Source organism: Coturnix japonica, chromosome 2 (assembly GCF_054131305.1).
Source record: "Coturnix japonica strain WE chromosome 2, WE-NBRP24, whole genome shotgun sequence".
Lineage (NCBI taxonomy): Eukaryota > Metazoa > Chordata > Aves > Galliformes > Phasianidae > Coturnix > Coturnix japonica.
Genome location: NC_140664.1, coordinates 34076279 through 34095633, shown reverse-complemented (window position 1 = coordinate 34095633; position 19355 = coordinate 34076279). Strand labels below are relative to the sequence as shown.

The window sequence follows — 19355 nt, the reverse complement described above, 5'->3', positions numbered from 1 at the left end:
ATGAAAACCTACTTTTTTTGAGTCGTGCCAAGATCTTGGCTTTACCAACACAGGTTTCCACGGTTAGTTTGTAGGTTGCTTTAAAACACATTTGTGCAGATTTAAATGTAAATGTGTACATTTAATAATCAAATACAGCTTTTTTTCCTTGTCCCTTCTATTTTTAGACTCTTGTCATGTTATCTCCATACCCTTAATCATTTTAAGTGCTTTCTCCAAGCCTCGTTTTAGACAGGAAAACTATCGTGATGCTCTGCCCACAGTGTTTTTCAAAGTAAGATGCAAGAGGAGAATTTCTGACTTAAGAATGAAGTTATTTGATTTCTCTGAGCAAACCTTAGCTTTCATAAAATGTGCAGCGTAGTAGAAGATTTGTAGAGAATTAGGGTATTACAAACACACTTTTGTATCTCTCCTAAAATTGATTAACTTCTCTAAGTAAATCTTAAGCAACGGTTGTACGCATTGAATTGAAGTGACTAATATTTGGTCTCTTCTCTACTAAGGAATCTGAAACCTTGGTAAGACCATATAGTTATCAGAAGGTTTTGACTCAGTTGGAAAATAAGTATTCCTGGGTACTTGGAGTCTAGATTAAGAGGAGAAACGTTTTGTTCTTAGATCAGCAACTAACTTGCTTCCCGGGTACTTGGAGTCTAGATTAAGAGGAGAAACATTTTGTTCTTAGATCAGCAACTAACTTGCTTTGTGGCCTTGTGCACGTCCTCTTGGCTTCCTTGCACCAGTTCCCCATTGTATCCACTGCCACCACCACCATAAACTCCTTTGCGAGCTTTGGAGATGATTGTCAAAACCGTTCATTATTCAGAGCAAACTCTATTTCATTTGCTGTGCAGTTACTTAAACTGCAGTGGAAATACACAGTTGAGACTATAAAGAACTCCAACCAATGGAATAAAATCAGCTTGTGCAATGTGCATTGCAATAATGTGGATTTGATTTAAAGTAGTTAAATTTTAGAGGTGTCGGTCTCTAGAAAGACTGCTGGAAATAAAACTGGTTAAGAACAGGAGTACTGTGACCAAAATAGTTAAAAAATAAAAAGGGAAGCAAAGTTCCATCCGAAAATGAATACGTGGCAGTCTTATTGTACTTGAGTTTTAGCACTTATGTTTTCTGCCAAGTAAATTAAATTCACGAAGAAAAGCTAGACTCCAAGTATTGGACTGCTAGTATTTTTTTTTTTTTTTTTTCAGGAGGTTAATGTGATGAAGGAGAACAATGATAAAAGGAAGCTTAATGTTTAAGAGTGGACCACTGTGAGGGGTCTTTGTGTGTCTGTGTGTAATGTGAAGACTGAGTGTCCTGTTAAGTTTACTGTTGTGTGTTCTCTTAGTTTTTCATGTGTGCCAGAATGTAGTCAGGGACGAGCCATAAACTCTTTCCCTTTTTTTCCTTCACGAATGCATTTATTTCCTGTCTAATGTTGGAAAAGGGGAGCAACAAAAGAGAGGTTTTGTTAAATACAGCAAAATCTAATTACAGCCTGATTTAAAGCCACGTTTAAACAATGGCTGAGGGGTGAGTTCACTTCCATAAAGACAAACTCGTTGGCTTCCTACTGTGCTCTGGGGAATGTGAGGACGCCTGTCCTGGAGAACAGCTGCCTCCCTCTGCTGGCACAAGCTTTTCTTGCACTGTGCTGGAGCTGTACTACACGATACTAATAATGGGAGTTCTCCTATGCAGAAGAATACTGAGGCATCGCTTTATTGCTGTGCACTCACCTTAACCTGCTTCCTGCAGTATAACCAGTAATGTTGTATTACCTGCGTGATTGAGTCTGGCTGGATGTCTGTTTTCTGTGAGCAGAAAATATCTTGTTCTATAGAATGGACGGTTGCTTGCTGCAGTCCGTGTTTTGAATGGTTGTATCTCTGATGATTGAAAGGGGAGCTGCTGGTGATTAAACCACGTTTTCTTTGACGATGTTCATTCAGGCTGCACCTCTAAAAGGTGCAAGCTGTCATATTGTTTCTCTGCTGAAATATCTCTGTGGGTGATATTGGAGTAGTTAGCTTAAAAAATTGTGATGTTTTCTGTTTTCAGCTGTTCCCAGTTTAAGTGCCTTTGCTATTCTTTTAACTCTGTTTCTGAGTGGGAGGGGAGGGGGAAGGTTGCATATCTCTAGCTTAACAAAAGTTGATGGCTTATATTCTTTTTCTCCTGGAATAGCCTTTGCCCAAGACCTCCATCACAGATGGTATTGTAACTGTGGCTTTACAGTCATCTGAGACTGACATGTGCGTGCTTTTTATTCCTTTCATGTTTCCAGCTGGTGAATACCATTTTTAGCAGAGTTTTTGATGACTGTTGTGAAAGTGAGTGCCTGACATTGCACTTCATGCTGCTGCAATTGCTTGCATTCTGCTTCTGTAACTCAGAAATTCACCTGATTCTTCTTGTGTGACACTTCAGTTCTCCTCCACCTTCTTGATTTCTTGGAGATTGGTGCTATCAGAAAGTCTCATCCGTTCACTCTCCTAACTTACAGCAAGGCCTCCTATAGAAATATGAAAAAGGACTCAAAGCAGGATAATTCTCTTGATGCAAGACTTTTAAAATAATTTCTTGACCTCTCTTGTCTAGCAGTGTTTTTGGTTGCATTTCTGAATTGCTTCTGCTGCTCTTTCTCCTACTTCTGTGGGCATCATCTCTAGCTGAAGTGATAATTTCCCATGTGGTGTCCAATGAAATGTCGTACTAGTATAGAGGTAAACATACTGCACTGCCATTGCCCACAAAAATCAGTGCTAAGGAAAGACTGTAAACAAGTCAAGCACAATACACTTTTTGCAAGCATATGTTGCAGTTAATCTTTGCAATTTTTAATGTATCCTTTTTTTTTATCTTTGTTCTGAGATTGAGATTGCTGAACCATGTTTGAAAGCTGTCTTGGTATAAAGGCATTCAAGTGAGTGGGAGTCTGGGGCATGTCAGTCAGTTGGTGCCTCAGGGCAAAGGGAGTGTTGGTAGAGGAGAAAGGGGCATGGGCAGGAGGAGGAGTGAGCAGAGGGCAACATGAGAATGGTGGGGAGACATAACTAGAGAAGGTCCAGCTTGGACAACATGTAGAAGCTGAGCATTTGAAAGAGAGGATTTACTGAGTTGTGCTGAGGCTCTGCTGTATGGTTAGTATTGCAAAAAGGAGGGAAATAAGGCCATGGAGGGCTTGTGAGAGAAATCTGAGCCTGGCTGGGCATTCCTGGTAGATAAAGAATGAGGCAAAATTGGGTGACCTTTCTGGCAGTATGTGGGCCAGCATACAAAGACATGGAAGGACACAAGAAGCAGAGAGAAGGGGGGAATGTTATGAGATTAATCCTTCTTTTACAGCTTGAATGATGTTGTTCAGCTTTTTGTTTGTTTGTTGTCTGCCTATTTACCCTTGGAGGATTTCAGACCCAGACATATTATGGTGATATGGGTCAACTCTAAGATGGCCCAAGACTTACAATGGAAAGAGTATAAAGCTCAGTGTGATCATAGAATCATAGAATTGCTTGGGTTGGAGGGGACCTCAAGGATCATCAAGCTCCAAACCCCCTGCTACAGGCAGGGCCACCAAACTCCATATCTTATACTAGGCCAGGTTGCCATGGGCCCAATCCACCGTGGCTTTGAACACCTCCAGCAACAGGGCAGACTCAGGATGAACTACAACTGCTTTTTTATTGCTATTCCCCCTCCTCAGCTTTAGTGTTGTAAAATTGGTTGTTCCAGGAGAGGCACTGATTTTCTGCATTTCCCTAATAAATGAACAAACAAGAAGTTCCTTCTTTAGAGGATATGTTTTCAGAGATGCTGAACTTGTCAGTTACACTAATTGCAGAAATACACTATTAAATTACTAGGAATATAATTTTATTACTTCCCTAAAAAAACATAAAGGAAATGAAATTCTGAACTCTGTAAAATTTTTAAAAGGGAAGACCAACTTAAAATTGTGAACGAAGATTCAGTTGAATCAAGGACATGATGTAAAAATAAATAATGAAGTAACAATGGGGCCAGTAGATCACGTTAATCAATTGACTGCTAATCTCAAGCGTTAAATGCCTGCTGTGGATTTTACACTTAGCCCTGGTCAGTGCTGACTTGTATCAGTGTGGGGCGTTAAGCCATTCAGAGAACTGTGGTTCCTTGCTCTCTGGCCTGAAAAGAGCTCCTTGTGATGGAAGTGGGTTCCTTTTATGTGTCCTGTGAGCTTGAACACCCAATTTGCCAGAAGTACTATTATTGTTCTACCAAACAGGCTTCTTGAGAAAGACTTTATCCTTCCCTAGGGTTGCTGATGTCACGGTGGTTATTATGGTAAGTCATCCATAATTACCTGCTGTGTGATAAAAATATTTCCACTCATGCCTGTTGAAATAGTTTGCTTCATCTCAGTTTGTTTATTTGGAAGTTTTCTGAGTTGCATGCAGAGCACTGAATGAAAAGAATTAATTATTTTCCTAAGATAGTAGTGCTGGGCTCTCCGATTCATATGAATTCTGAGGTGTACAAAGAATAAAAAATCATTTTTTATTGAACTTATTGGTAGTTGACTTCATTTTACACCGTCGTCCCTGAGTTAAAAGAGCTTGTTATCGCAGCAGTTAATAAACTCCTTAATAACAGGGTTCTTAATGGATTTAATAAGCATAAATGCTTATGCTAAATAAATTCATAATCTACTGCCTAAATCAGCCTTCCCTGATTTGTACATGCCAACATCTTGAAAATAATTTGCTGATCTATAAAGTATTTCCACAGAAGAGACATATTTATACGTAGATCTCTTTTATAGTGTTTAAAAATACAAAATGGCTCTTAATGCTGCTGCCCGCTGCAGACACAATTTCTAAGTTAGATTAGGAGCTGTAAGCTTTCAGAGGAGTGAAAGTATTTTCTCATGTGTCACACAAACAGTATGTGATAAGAAAGGCTCTGTGGTGAACTGTTGAAGCAGACAGCAAGCCTTAGGTATGTGACCTCAGCCAAAAACTATTCAGTCACATCAGTGTGATTTAAGTTATCTCTACCCAGAATTGTTTGGCACTGAAACTATGTTATTCTGATAGCTAAGCTCCGTGTCTTTGCATCAATTCTAGATGAAGCTTCGTTACCTCTGGAGTATTCTGGTAGGATTTTGTCCTCTGTAGTGCTTTTTGATATTTGAATTGTCTCTTTCTTCTTTGTGTGCTATATTAGTAAGAATAGATAAGTCCAAATAAGTGTATATATACCACTCTTTGTGACTCTTTCAGTTACATCTTGATAGCACTTCTATAACAACACGTTCTTCTGCAATACTCATTCACTTGAGTTTTTGCTGTGATAGGCAGCCTGTAATGAGAATATCAACTCATACAAATAAATTTTCTCTTTATTTTGTAAGACAGATTACAGGATAGTTTAAAATTACAAGTATTAGGTCACATTTTTCTTGAATGATTGCTTGTGATCCTTGCCAAGTTAGTGCTCTTACTCACCTATTGTAGTCACAGGCTGGGTTTTAAATTTCAGTGTTAAGGGAAGCAGAAAAAAGTGTTTATGGAGTAGCCTGAATGATGATTGCTTCACATCTCTTTAACTTAATGTTTTGATGTATTTGTTGTGTTAAGGAACTTTGTATAAAGTACAAAATGAATTAATCTTCTAAAATAAAATATGGGTAATCTTGGGAAGTATTATGGTCCTTAAGGTGAAGGCATGTGATGTAGTCTTCCATTCATAGATAGATTGTGCACCTTTTAATTTTCAAAAGCTTTAATTCCAGTGCAAGTAATCGAATGACTCACCAGTTATCTAAAGCATCAGGTAACTATACCTATATTTAGCTTTGTTCTAGCTTCTTATCCTTGTTTCTATCTTCATTTTCTCAGTTGGAAGCTACAGTGAGTTTCATTAATGTTTAGAAAAACAAAAACTCCAAACAACTTGGGAAGCATTTCTAAGTTGTTCTCACAAGTGTAGCCTCTGTAAGCTCTTCAAAGGCTCTTCCCATTTCTGCTGATAGTCAAGGGGTGAAGAGAATGGGTCCTTAAACTTCTTTCACAGTAACTTCAAACATAAGATACTTAAAAAGTGTTACCTGATGAAGGATGAGGTTAAGCTGGATGTAATGTCTTTATTAGAGAGTGGTATCTTCCCTCTGCCAAGTCCTGCTAGCCGTGTCCCTGGTATGGACCAGCTCCAGCAGTACCTTCATTCTGCTGGTAGGCCATTGCTGAGGCCTGAGATGTTGGTCTCGTGTTTGAATTGCAATCTGATAACCCTAAGAAATGCACAGTGATGTGAAGCTCCCAGAGAAGATGGGAACCAGTTAATTTATTATCATGGTTTTAGTCTGTAAAGCAGAGATCAGAAATATCCAAATTACTTTCCTTTGCTTTGGAAGTGTTGTGTGCCACAGACAGCAGTCCTTAACTATGGGTTGGGGTGCTTGCCTTTTTAACTTACCAAATGGAAGTTCTGGCTTGCAGATTAAATATGAGCTGGTGCTTTTGCTGCTTCTGGGAAGGATCTTGTATGGATAATTGTGTTGGTAAAGTAGTCATAGGTAAGTTCTCCCGAGAGCTGTAGTAGCAACGTGCAAATAATGTATTTTGTTTTTCCTCACAAGCTCTGCAGATCTGCTTCCACAGGCTTTACAAGCTGATGAGGTGAGTAAAGAGGCACTGCAAGCTAGAAGGCATGCTTTGTTTTCTATAGTTCTGTCTCCTGATACCTTTTAGGTGTGGATTTAGTTGCTCTCTTCTTCTAGGCATATGCTTTTATCATTTTCCTTTTGTTTTGTTGTTCTGGGCTTTTCAGACACAACAAACTTCTCAAGTGCATCCATGCATCTCTTTCACCACCAGCAGCTTCTACAGATCTTAGGCTTTTTTATTTATTTAAACACCAGTTCATCTTATCCCCACATAGTATGGTTTGATACTTTCTGCTCTTGTATTTTATTTATTTGACGAGAGATACCCTAATATATGATATCATTGGGAAGACTTGAAGGTGTCTCTGATCTTATTCCAAGTGTTCTCTTCTGCTAGTTTTAGGTGCTGAAGTGTGTACACAGAGCCAAAAAAATCTCATTACTGCTAGAAGTGAAAGATAATCTTAAGGTCTCCCCTTCATGCATGCTCAGATCTGTAAAAGTTAATTTAAATCACACAGTCTCAAGGAGAAGAAACACATCTGAATCCAGGTGGTTTTCAACCCTAAATTGCAAAATAGATTTAGAAATATATATATTCATAGATCTGATGTGGTTGTTTCATCACACTGTACTGATGAAATACAAAGCAATAGTAGTGGAAGCTACTGTTTGCTGGAGTACTACACTAATTTACCTCGAGATGACTATATTCTAAGTACCCAAAGAGAAAATGAGCCGTCTGAATTCTTCTCTGCATCAGTATTTCAGAGCTATTTCAATTCCGTATCTGCTTCATTAAAAACAAATTATATAAATGGTGTGGTTGTAAGTACTCACAGTAACTTGAACACTTTAAATGAGACAAATGGTTAAGATTTTGCACTATGACATGTGCTAGGCTGATCAGTGTGAAAACTCAGTCCTGTGCACAGGGTTATTTACATTGCTTCCTTTTGGTCCTGCCGACCATGAATATTTATGCTGGTGTATGGTATATGGGGGGAGTACATGTGGCAGTGCAGCTGAGCGGTAGAAATTATGGGTTTCTTTTTGTGTCATACATCAGTTTCTGTTATAAAGTATGAACATCGTGTACAGTGAAGTAAATGTTAAACACTTATGCAACTTTGAAATTTCCTAATGTTTTCCTTCTCTGGCAGCCCTTTTACTGTGGTTATGTTGCTTATGTTTTGACTACATACAGCTGGAATTTGTTTTGAAAATATCAATGTCTGTTTAATTTGCTGATTAGCTTTGAAGCAGTTTCTTTCTTAGATCCTGATTAAAAGGGATGTTTGGAGAGCAAGGAGAGACTTTCTTGTTTGTATAGCAGAAGACTGGCTGTAGCAGGAGATGCATGTTTGAGAGCAACTGAAAGCTCTGGTTCTCACTTCACTTAATTTTAACTGCTTACCTTTTGGCCTTACTTTTCTGATGGTTTTGTACCAAATTTCTACAGGGCTTACGTGTAGTTACAAAAAATAAATTTTAAAAGTTGTCAATTTAGTAACATGGAATCTTAAAATCACCAAAGTTGGAAAATACCTCTTAAATCATCCAGTCTAACCATCCACCTATCACCAGTATTTCCTATTGTTGTGGGACTTCCCTTTCCACCACTCCTCTTTGAGACCTTTAAATTCAACCCTGAGATATCATCTGCTTGAGGATGCAGGGGAAAAAAAACATCAAGCTAAACCAATGTAATCCTTCACAATATATAGTATTATAAAAGATACAACCTACTTGCTTCATGAAAACTAGGTTCAGACCTGTGAGTGTTAAACTACATTATTCCCAGTCATATGTTGACAGAAATTCAGTGCCCACTATAACAATGTGGAGTCATCCCTGATAAGTTACAGTACCATTGGCACAAAGATTATGTACTGTCATGGTGTTTTTGTTTCGTTTTCCTGGTTATTGACAGCAGTAGTATTACAGCTGGTCACTTTATTCCATATTGACATATACTGAGGGGAAACTGAGCAACAGTTTTTTGCCCCTAAGGCCTAGGAGCGGAAGATAAAGAAAAAGCCTTCTGTTTTGGCCAGGAGAAAAAAGGCCAGTAAGTGATTTGTCCTTGGGATGTAGCAGTGGTCCTCTGATGTGCATTTGCTACTTCCTGGCTCCTCTCTTAGTTGTAGTAGGGTCTTCACTTCCCTCTTGTTTTAGGAGAAACACCATGAAGGAAGGAGAACATTAGTTCAAGTGGTCAGGGAGAGAACAAGGGGTGTAAGTCTCTGGACTTAAGGGTAGGGAACTAATCTGCATTTATACTGATTTTACATGAGCCTGGCCGTGTGAGTTCATTGCTCATTTTACTTTGGAGCATTGGCTAAAAGCCACACAAGCAGTCCTGGAAGCAGGGTCTGGTATCTTATCTGCCCCACAAATGTCAACTGCCAGGTCTACAAGCTGCCCAAGGTGTTAAGTACGCTCTTGTTAAGGAATAAGTCCTGAAGAGTTATTCATTCAAGGGCTTTTGGCTTGCTCCATTAAATAATTAAGCCTCTCTTCCTGGAGAAGCATTTCATCCATGCCAGCAAAATGCTTCTGGTTTCTTGTAAGAGGATTGTGAGACTGGGTTCTGGTACAGCGAGTCATAGTTGCTGGCTGTATGTGCATACAATTTCTAGTCATTAATTTAACACTATTTCTAAGATTAAAATCTAAATTTATTTTACACTTAGGTAAAAAGTCTTGAAGTTTAGTAATCCGTCTTCAAACTTGTTACCTTTGAAATGATAACCGAAGTCATTGCATGCAAAGCAAGTTTTCTTCTGGGATTAATTGTGCTGAATGTCTTCAGCCCTTGCGTACAGTAATGAGATCAGAGAGTTGCTCTGAGGCTCACGATTATGGGTGTGGGCTGGAGACTTGAAGTCTCCAAGCTTTGCCATTTCTGGGCGGTTTTCAAGTGAGTGCCTGCATGCGTTAGCATCTGCAAAGAACCATTTCGTGTTCTGACAGTTGCACCTTGACTTGCTTTCTAGTTGTGTCTTGCAGCTCGACATAAACACCTTCTCGTGTAAAGAGATGTGAGAGAGTGGAAAACATTCTTTGAAGAATGAAACAAATGTAATGAAAAGGGCTTTGGAGAGCCTACCAGGTCTTCATTGTCATCAGAGAAGATCAAAGAAAGCCACAGAGCTGCACTTTCTAACCAGAATTGGAAACAACATTCTTAATTACAGAAGTCTGACAGTTTTTCCTTCAAAGCAAGGAATGCTATGTCTCGTTCTTCAGCTATTGCACTGTTTGCAGCAGAGCATTTTTGAAAAATTACACCTGTCCTCTAATGGGAAGTTTGCATTTAGAGTTGTCCTGGGCCAATATAGATGTCTTGGTTAGATATGAGCAGCATAAGCTTTTATCACAGATTGCAGTAAGGTGGTCATAGGGAAAAGGACGGTAAATAGAAAAGGAGAAGGAAGTGCCAGCAGTGGTGATGAAGATTAATGATGTGGAGGTACTGGAAGTGTACTTACCATAGTGCAAGCTTTTTTTTTCCTCTCTCTTTTTCTTTATCTGCTCTTCCACTGAGGAAAATTCAGGAACAGGCCTGTGCTTGTCTGTCAGCTTTCTGACTTTAGCGATGCTCTTGGGATCCCTATTTTCCACTACATTAAGTACAAAAAATGCATCTCCACTTACAAAGCCCCCTTGTGGCCTGTTCCAATGTATATTTAACTTCCCATGTCCTTGTGAGCAGTTGACTTTTGCTACCCTTATTCCTCATGTTATGGCCTGAGAATCTTCCGTCCATCAAATTTATCTATTTTTTAAACCTGTTTGTTATGGTATGCAAATGTATCTCCCTCACCTGACTATCAAGAGAAGCAACCTCTGCTTTCACTGTGTTTTTACCAGCTTTGACTCACTGAGCTCTTGATCACTGGGGTCACAGTCATTGGTTTATGTAAGTCATGCATATATTGTAGGTTGCCCAGAACCTGGATCCAATGCTTAGAGCTATTTCCTTGTTTACCATGTTACTGCTGAGCAGTTTGGTACTTTTCTGTGTTTCATCATCCTCATGGCCATTTAGTTGGCTATCAAGAAGTCATGAAGTGGTGTCAAGGAGGCACACATGTTGGTCTTTTTTGTGTGTGCTCACAAATGTGTTTGTTTATATCTGGAGCATAGAAAGTTCCACGCAAATGTGCGCAAGAGCTTCTTTATGGTGAGGGTGATGAAGCACTGGAACAGGCTGCCTAGAGAGGTGGTGGAGTCTCCTTCTCTGGAGATATTCAAGACCCGCCTGGACACCTACTTGTGTGACCTGGTGTAGGGAACCTGCTTTAGCAGGGGGGTTGGACTCAATGATCTCTGGAGATCCTTTCCAACCCCTATGGTTCGGTGAATTCTGTATTTCAAACTGAGCTGCTAGTGCAGGAACTGTTGCTGGTGTCAGAGTAAGGGCAGTTAATGGACCCAGGTGTGAGAAAAGGTAGTTGGAGGGGTGAAATAAGAGGGATGGAAATACAGGAACATTAAGAATATTTGTGTAGTTTGCTATTGATGCTGAAATAGGTTATGGAGGAAGAAGAAAACATTACAGTGAAGGAAGAGTGAAAGGAACTTGGGTAGAAGTGAAAGTTTTCTATTGGGATGGAGATGTCAGAATAGTGTGTGTGACAGAGAAAGTATTTTGGGGTGATATGAAGTCTTCAAAGTAACCTGTCATTTAAATTTGACATGGCTGTGTTCTTAAGGATGCAACCAGAATAATGCTAACACCTGTGCAATATCTTTTTTTTTTGTGAGCAAAGTATAAGTACTAAGACTAAGTAGTAAATCTCTAACAGGCTTCGGATCCTTCTTTACTGTGTTTACTTGATGGATCCATTGTGAGTGGGATGAAACACACCTTACTGGCAGCTTGACTGCTCCTCTCCTGGTTTGCAAAGGTGGTAATGGCAGATTGGTGTCTTTCGTTTGGTCACTTGGCTTCTCAGTGAGGAGTCTGCCGATGTGTATGTCTGCATGTACAGGTAACTGTTTTCTTAGCAGACTTGAGCTAGTATCACTTTGAGAAATGTCCATACTCTATAAAATGGAATAGTTTTATTGTTTGTTTGTTTGTTTTTTACTATGCTGAGTGCCAACCTTGAAGCTGGGGATTTGTGACTTCCTGAGAAGGTTTGCTTGGCAAACGCTAGGGAGTGTGTTTTATTTCCCTCCATGAATGATGATGGGCTTGTGTTACATTTACCATCAATTTGCAGACTTCCAAGACTTCACCAAGCACTTGCTGGGCAGGGAGAGAGCACACCCAATAACTACTGGGAAGTCAAAGGCAGTTTTCACAAGGAAATGAAAACAGCACTAGATAAATCTTCAGGAGAAGCAAAATTGAAATATAGAAAAAATTGTGAAAAATTGCCCCTTCATATTTAATCTGTGTAAATGGAAAAAGTACCATGCCTACATCAATCTCAAGGGTTTGTTTTTTTTTCTTCTTTTCCTGTTTTGTATACAAAACCATGGGATAGTTTATCTTGCTTTCTTCTGCAAGTCAAATGAATGCATTGAGCCAAGTAAAATATTCATTAGAGTAATTGGTTCAGTTCAAGCTCTTAAGACTACAGCTTGGAAATATGTGCTATTGCCTTTAGAAATGCAGCGTGCTGCTTCAACAACCCTTTTATTCAACTCATTTTTCTTTCCATATGTTTTCTATATTTTTGCAAAACCTATTTAAGTAAACACTGTAGCAGTTTCTAAACAATATTTGATGTTTTTTCAAGTCAAACATCAACTGAAACCTTTTTAATTGTAAGACATACCAGAAGTCTATTGATTTGAAATATTTTTGAATTAAAACCATAGGATATGTAAGTACTTATAAAAGTTATATAGGAAAAAGTTATTTGTTCCTCAAATAGCCATCTGTCTGTTAACTCACTTAGATGTGCTTAAATGAGGTGTAAAATGTATTGATATGATAGCGAGGCAATTTTCAGTGTAGGATTTGTTTTTGGTTTCACATGAAGTCATCATACCCATAGGTTTTTTGTTTTTCCTCCCCTCTGTGATGGGCATCTGCCTCGAACCATATGGTTGTGGAAAATGTTGATTGAAACAGTTCTGTCAAGATCATGGCTAGAAGAAAAGCCTACCTTACATTTCATTTCTAAAAACGTTGTAGAGCCCTTCTGCTTTCATGTGAAGGAACAGGAACTCGAAGTTCAGCCCAGATGGATCCCCTGTGCCAGGGACAGGCTTATGCTTTCTATGAAAGTCTGCCGAATATTGGCCAACTCGCCTACCTTTCACAACTTGTTCACTTCCAGCAGAGATGTGCTTGGGCTGAAAAGCTCCTCTATCCTCAGGAAACCTTTCCCAGCCTCTGTTGTTGGCATGTGTAGATGCGGCCAAACCCTTTCCCAGGTCCTGTGCCTGATCCAGGCTCTTGTGTGTGGTCATCACAGGCAGAGAGGAGGCTGGCAAAGCTCTGCCTTGTGCCCAGCTGGGGTTTTAGCGGGTTGCCTTGCAAGCTGCCACCAGCTTCCAAACGTCAGACCCAGGGTGCTATTCTTCACAGCTTCTTTTCCCTGCAGACTATCTAAAGATAAGGAGATCGCTTTGTCACTTGCTGTTGGTGTCTTGGGAGTCTGTGAATGTGGATTAGATGAAAAGAATGTCTTAGTCTTTGTGTCTGTCCCTCTGTGCTTACCAAACATTTCCAACACCTGGATCAGAGCACCAGGGTCAAGACTATCGCCTTAATTCCTGCTCCAGCCTTTGGCAAAATGTTGGTAAAAAGTATCTGGTCATCAAAGAAATGAGAATCTTCTTCACCATGATACTCTCTCTTCAGTTCTCTTTCTGTTAAGTTTTCAACCTGTCTGTAAGCATCCCCGCTCTTATTTATGAAATACACACCTGCCTAGATTCCAATCACGCTGCTGAGAAACATTGAATATTCTACTGAGTTTTAAAGACATGGTGTGTAAAAATTGATGAGCTCCTCAGATAATGTAATCTGAAAAGGAAGACTTAATAAAATAACCCCCTTAGTTTACTGCAATACGAAACTTAATGCTGACTGAAAGTTGACTCAAGGGGCGAAATGTCACTCTTCCTGCATTTCATTTTTATTTCTATCCATACAGAGCTTCGAGAATGCTTTTCTTTTAGAAATGAAGTCTGCTTCTAGCACAGAGTGACTTTTTATGAGCAATTTCCAGTGGCAGATTAAGTAAGGTATTTGCATATTATCAATAAATGTGGCCTTGTGCTGTTAACACATGGGAGCCTTATTCTGTTGGTAACGTTTTATGTAGTAGCAAACATAATTTTAGTACTGAAGTAAATATGATAGATAAATGTTTATGTACAACATTTAATATCATGTATTTAGACAGTGCCCGATGCTGTGTGGTTCTGTTGATAAGAGTAAAGAAGTGGAAGAAATGCTAGCAGGAACACATAGAAACTGTGTTTATGGGTACGTGTAACATAGTGGAACATCTTAACAATGTATTGTAAGGTTACATACACCTAATTCTGGACTGTGATGACACTGTGGCAATGTCAATCCTGAAAAGAACTGCTTTATCTCATGAGGGACATACTTCTAAGGAGTGTTTGCTCGTGGAAAGTATTTTTCCAAATGAGTCCAGTTGTTTTGTCTAATGGCAAAAATGTCATTGGCATTTCCACCACCACCTTGTGAAAGCTTAGGATGTCATGTGCCAGTGCACACAGGAGCCCTCAGGGTAGCTGAGTGTTTGCATGAATGAAGATGTGCAGGAGAGAGGTGGTCCTGTTGATGTCTATGGGGCTGCTGTGTGCTGAACGCGTGCGCTGAGTGCCTCAGAGGTCTGCATTGTGAGTTATGAACTGCTGTAAATAAATCCATCGGAGATCTACAGTGATTGCACTGCTAGCATGTACATTCAAAACAGGAATTCTCACTGACAAAGTAAACTGCTAGGTTATGTTGTCTCACCTTGATGGATCCAGCAGCCGGCAAGTGGTCAGCGCTCTCCTGAAAGCATCCTTTTTTCAGATGCTGAGACCCCCCCACTCCTCATATTCCGATCATTTTCATGGAGCCAAAGCAACAAACCAGGCATTTTTCCTTCCCAGCCCCAGGTGCCGATCCTTTGGCTGGGAGGTGTGACGTGCCCGCGGTGGCAGGCAGCTATAATTAGCTGAGCAGCCACTAAGCAGCGGTGACAGGGTGGGAGCCGCAGCGAGCATGTGCTGGATCCTGCATGTGCCTGGCTCTTATTGGCAGGCTGGGCTGCTGCCTGCTGGTTTGATAGGTTTCCCCAGTAATCTGCGTGCTGCATTACAGACATAGATACAGAGGTACTGCGCTCACGGAGCGCTGGAGGTGCTCAGCTCGTAGCGTGAGAGCCCGCAGATGAAAGGCATTGCTCTTTGTTACCAAACATCAGAACTCGAGGACTGCTAGCCGCCAGCAGAGAGGTCGGTGGAGGAGTTTGACTTCGTGGTAATTACTTTCAGGTCTTTATCTCTTCAGTAAAACACAGTCGTGCATGAAATGAATACTGTTAATCATGTCATCTGTTTAATTTGATCTTACTTTCATTAATAATGTCGTGTGTCCTGTGGTGGGAGAGCCGTCAGAGTATCAAACATGTCGTTAGAGTGGATTTAGTAGAAAGATAGGGTGTGTTTATGCAGGAATATTTCTTTCCTTTGAAATCTCGAGCCTGTGCATGCGAGTAATTTTCCTGTAGCCTTTTGTAATGCTGGTAGAAATATTTCTCTTATTGGAATGCGTTCTGCTAGCAATTGAATTAGAGCATTTATGCCTATTGGTACACGAAGGGAAATCTCCTAACGGTGATTAGTTTAAAGGATAATTTTGCCAAGCGTTCTTTAATTTGATCAGAGTAATGACTATCCTGCTGCTTCTCTCATGGAAAGGTAAAGAGATGAGGAGTATATGCTATTGTTCTTACCACAGAGATGCTGTAGCCTTCATGTCTGGGTGGATTCTTTGTTTCAATCACGGGTTTTATTTTCAGTGGCTTTCAAAATGAAACTGAAGCCACCCTGCCTGCTAGACTGCAGTATATCCTTTCCTTACACACACACACACACACGCATATAGATATATACGTTTGTATTGTTCTCAAAGGCTGAATTTTGGCCCAGAGCCTTGTTTATCGTCAGAACTGCCTTCAGCAATAGAATGAAACAAGATGGGCATGCCAGTTTTTCCCCTGTGGTTCTGAGACTTTCACTGTATTTACTACCACGCTCGTTTAAGTTCTCATCATTCTTGACCTGTGCATCAATTGATGACAACTTTTCCTATAAAAGGCACGCATATTAGATGAGCACATTTTACAGCTAAAGCTGTTCAGAAGATGGGGAAGCAAGCATAAAGTATTTAAAAACAAAAAGAATCTCTTTATGTAGCTCTTCATGTGATGACATTGGAATATTGAAGCTGACTGTTGAGAGTTGGAAGTTGATGCCCTTGTCTATGTCGGACTCCGGAGCCCAGATAAACTTGTGCATGAAGTCACCAGCCCTCTGGCTGGCTGCCACCATGCGTCGGAGGGATGAGGTTGTCTCAGCAGTGTCAGGAAGGTGTTGAGAACAGGAGCTATTTTGGTGTCAGCTTTTCACTCTTTTCTCTGCATCTCCCTATGAGGATGCTTTCCCGACTGCCCAGACCAATGCAGAATCAAGTTGTTTGTTCTCTAACTGTCTGGTAGGAAAATACATTAACTTTCGGAGTAGATACCCTTAAAACCTGCATATTTATGTGTTAACAAACTTTGTATGGCACAGCAGGTATGCATGCTTTGTTATTCGTAACAGCGTATTCAAAAGGAAAAGTATTTGGGATGTTTAAATCACAGCTGGCAGGCACCGGTTTCTTTCAGTGTTTGCTACTGACTAGAATAATACCTTGTAAACATTCACCAGGATTTTGTTTCTGAAGCTGCTTTTGCTGATGTAGAGCTGTGATGCAAAAAAGCTGTTTCCCAGCAGTTCAGTTTGGACCTGGCTGTGAAGGCTGGTTGCTCAGGTTGCTGTGTTTCTCTTTGCTTCAGAAGACCAACCAGAAGCCTCTTAAAGAGGTGTTCAGTTAATTTATGCCTTCTGCCTTCTTAAAGAGGCTTTCGTGAAGTAATTATCTCTATCTCCGTGACCTCTGTGACATGAGGGATGTAATGGTTAGTTATAGCTAAAGAATGTAGAAATTCCCTAGCCGAATAACGTGTTTGCTATATGCAGGCAGCTCATCTTCAAGGGATTGATATACTTACTTTCTGTTTCAGGTGTTCAGTTATCATTATTTGTAAACAATGTAAGACATAACAAGAAAGAATGTTGTGACAGCATATCTTTGGTGGTGAATATACCACCTGCTCCCAGAGAAACTGAAATACTGCACCCCATAGTGCGTATAAGGTTTGCATCTCCTTACCTTCTAAAAGAGCTGTGATGGTCTATACAAGCATCTCCAGGAAAAAAAGACAGTTATGAAGCTAGAACTGGTAATAATTTAAACTTAAAATCCTTTAACAAAAAGGAATAAGCTACTTTGTTATTGCTTGTCTTTTTTCCTTTTCTTTCTTTCCAAACCATCTCCTTTTTCTTCTTGGTAAACAAAGACAACAAATTGAAGCAACAGTTATGGGGTGCTGTCTAAAAAAAATTGTCATCTTTCCTGCTATAAACATTTTAACTTTAACAGGCCGAATGCAGCAGGAAATCCAGCACACTTCAGATTGTTCTTCTTGAGGTTTTACATTCACATTTGAAAGAAAGTTACTTGACTTCTAAGTTTGTAGTTGCCGTTTGAGAGGAGATGCCTGCATAGTGCATTTGCGCTGTGCCTCTGAGATGTCTTCATCTCTGCTCTGTTGCTCTGTAGTTAAATCTCTACATCATTCATTAAGTGAAAGAGAAACTTTTCCTTTCCAACCAAGAATTGTGTTCTGATAGCAACAGGGCAAGGGAAAATGGTTCAAAACTAAGAAAGGGGGGATCCAGGTTAGATGTTAAAAGGATGGCTGCCCAGAGGGGATCCAGGTTAGATGCTAAAAGGATGGCTGCCCAGAAAAGCTGTGGGTGCCTCATCCATGGAGGTCTTCAAGGCCAGATTGGATGTGGCCCTGGGCAGCCTGAGCTGGTAGGAGACAGTGCTGCTCTCGGCAGAGGGTTGGAACTGGGTGGCTTTTAAGGTCCCTTCTAATCAAAGCAGTTTTGTGATTCTAGAGTGCAGTGGGTGTATGGTATGGTAAGAGCAGAATATGTTAGAAAAATCAGTGTCTCATCTGCTGGAATGTTTCATATGTATATAAGTAGCAAAGAGTGATTTCGATCATGTATGCCTAAGGTATGTTTGTGTTGAAATGAATATGTTGTTAATGCTTTCAGTGTGGTACCCATAATCTCATTATAGCCCAATGGAAATATTTATATTCCTTGAAGAGTAGCGCTTTCAGAAGCACAGGCTTTGACTGCTAGCTGGAGATGGATATATGCCTTAACCTGAGTGCCAGTAATAAACAGTGTTAGACCAGCTCTTCTATATTAAGGTATTGGGTCTTTTTTATCATTCAGTGTGTTAGTGCATTTCGCATTAGGTAAAACCATACCAAATCTGAAAGAGAAAGATGATGCTTGAAGTTAGTCTGTTAGTAATGAGAGACTCCAGAAAAAGTCACAGGGATATAAGGTATCACCAAAGAGTTTATTTTGCAGCATTTGTACTTACAGGCCTTGCTGTTTCTGAAGTTGAGTAGAAGTAAGTGATATATATGTAAAGGTTTACATTAAAACGAGGAAAGTGACTTTGTGCTCTAAAGTACCTTTTGCCTTTTCATTTGTTTTTGGAACCAACTCCAGTTATTACCATGATGGAACATCAGTCAAGATGGACAAGAAGTTCAGTAGGGTATCTGTAGTTGCTGCTCATTGCACGTTGTTCATGGGAGATCACTACCCTGTTCCCTTTGGTTTTCTTTGGGAGTGAAAGTCTTTTACATCCTTCAAATCTCCAAACTTTGGAATTGGGATGAGTGAGATGAGCCTGTCTGAGGAGGTGAGGGACACTCTGAAAATAAGGAAGATCTCATTGCCTTAGTAGCAGTAGCAAAGTGAGATTGGAACCATGATGTCCTTCCCCATGTGGAGATGGCTGGACAGGATGGGCACTGGGAAGATGGCTCCCTTCATTGTTAAGTGGCTGATAGGCCAGGGCAGTGTCTTCTGTGGGGCTGCTCTTCCTGTCCCATGACTTTCACTCATCTGCCACGATTTGTTCAGTGGGGTAACAGTGTGGAGTGGGAGACCTGAAAAGAGGATGAAGGACGCATAGCTCTAGGCACCTGTCTGTCAGATGCTTGCAGTACACTGAGGAAGAGCATGTTTTATTGAGCAGGGTGACAGAAGCAGCAATAGCTTCCCCTTTTGGTTTAGTTGTGTACTTGGGGAATGGGGGTTGAGAGTAAAAATGGAGATAGTTTTTATTTTTTCACATTTAATCCTTTGTTACAATTAATTTTAATCATTCTTAAATTTATTACCTGAGGTATTAAGCCTGGTGGATTGATGGATTTAGTGCAGGATGCAACTGACAAATCATTATCCTGGATGCTGTTGTCTGGGTAATCCTAGTAACAGGATTCCCATCTCTGTTTCTCATTGTCTGTCATGAATGTGCTTCAGCCACCTGTGGGTACCA

The 19355-nt window shown here is 40.2% G+C and overlaps 1 protein-coding gene across 15 annotated transcripts in view; it reads left to right on the top strand.

The window, feature by feature from the left end:
• The window catches only part of FAM110B (family with sequence similarity 110 member B), a 102669-nt gene that overhangs the window by 38026 nt on the left and 45288 nt on the right, over positions 1–19355 (top strand). For 2 of the 15 annotated variants that reach the window (XM_015855640.3, XM_015855637.3), the window contains exon 1: positions 6725–15131. The exons of 10 other annotated variants lie outside the window; for them this stretch is intronic. The gene's annotated coding sequence lies outside the window, so the exon portion shown is untranslated. Of the gene's footprint in view, positions 1–6631; positions 6672–6724; positions 15146–19355 lie in introns of those variants that run through there. 3 more of the 15 variants (XM_085537369.1, XM_015855638.3, XM_015855636.3) reach the window with 3 other exon arrangements.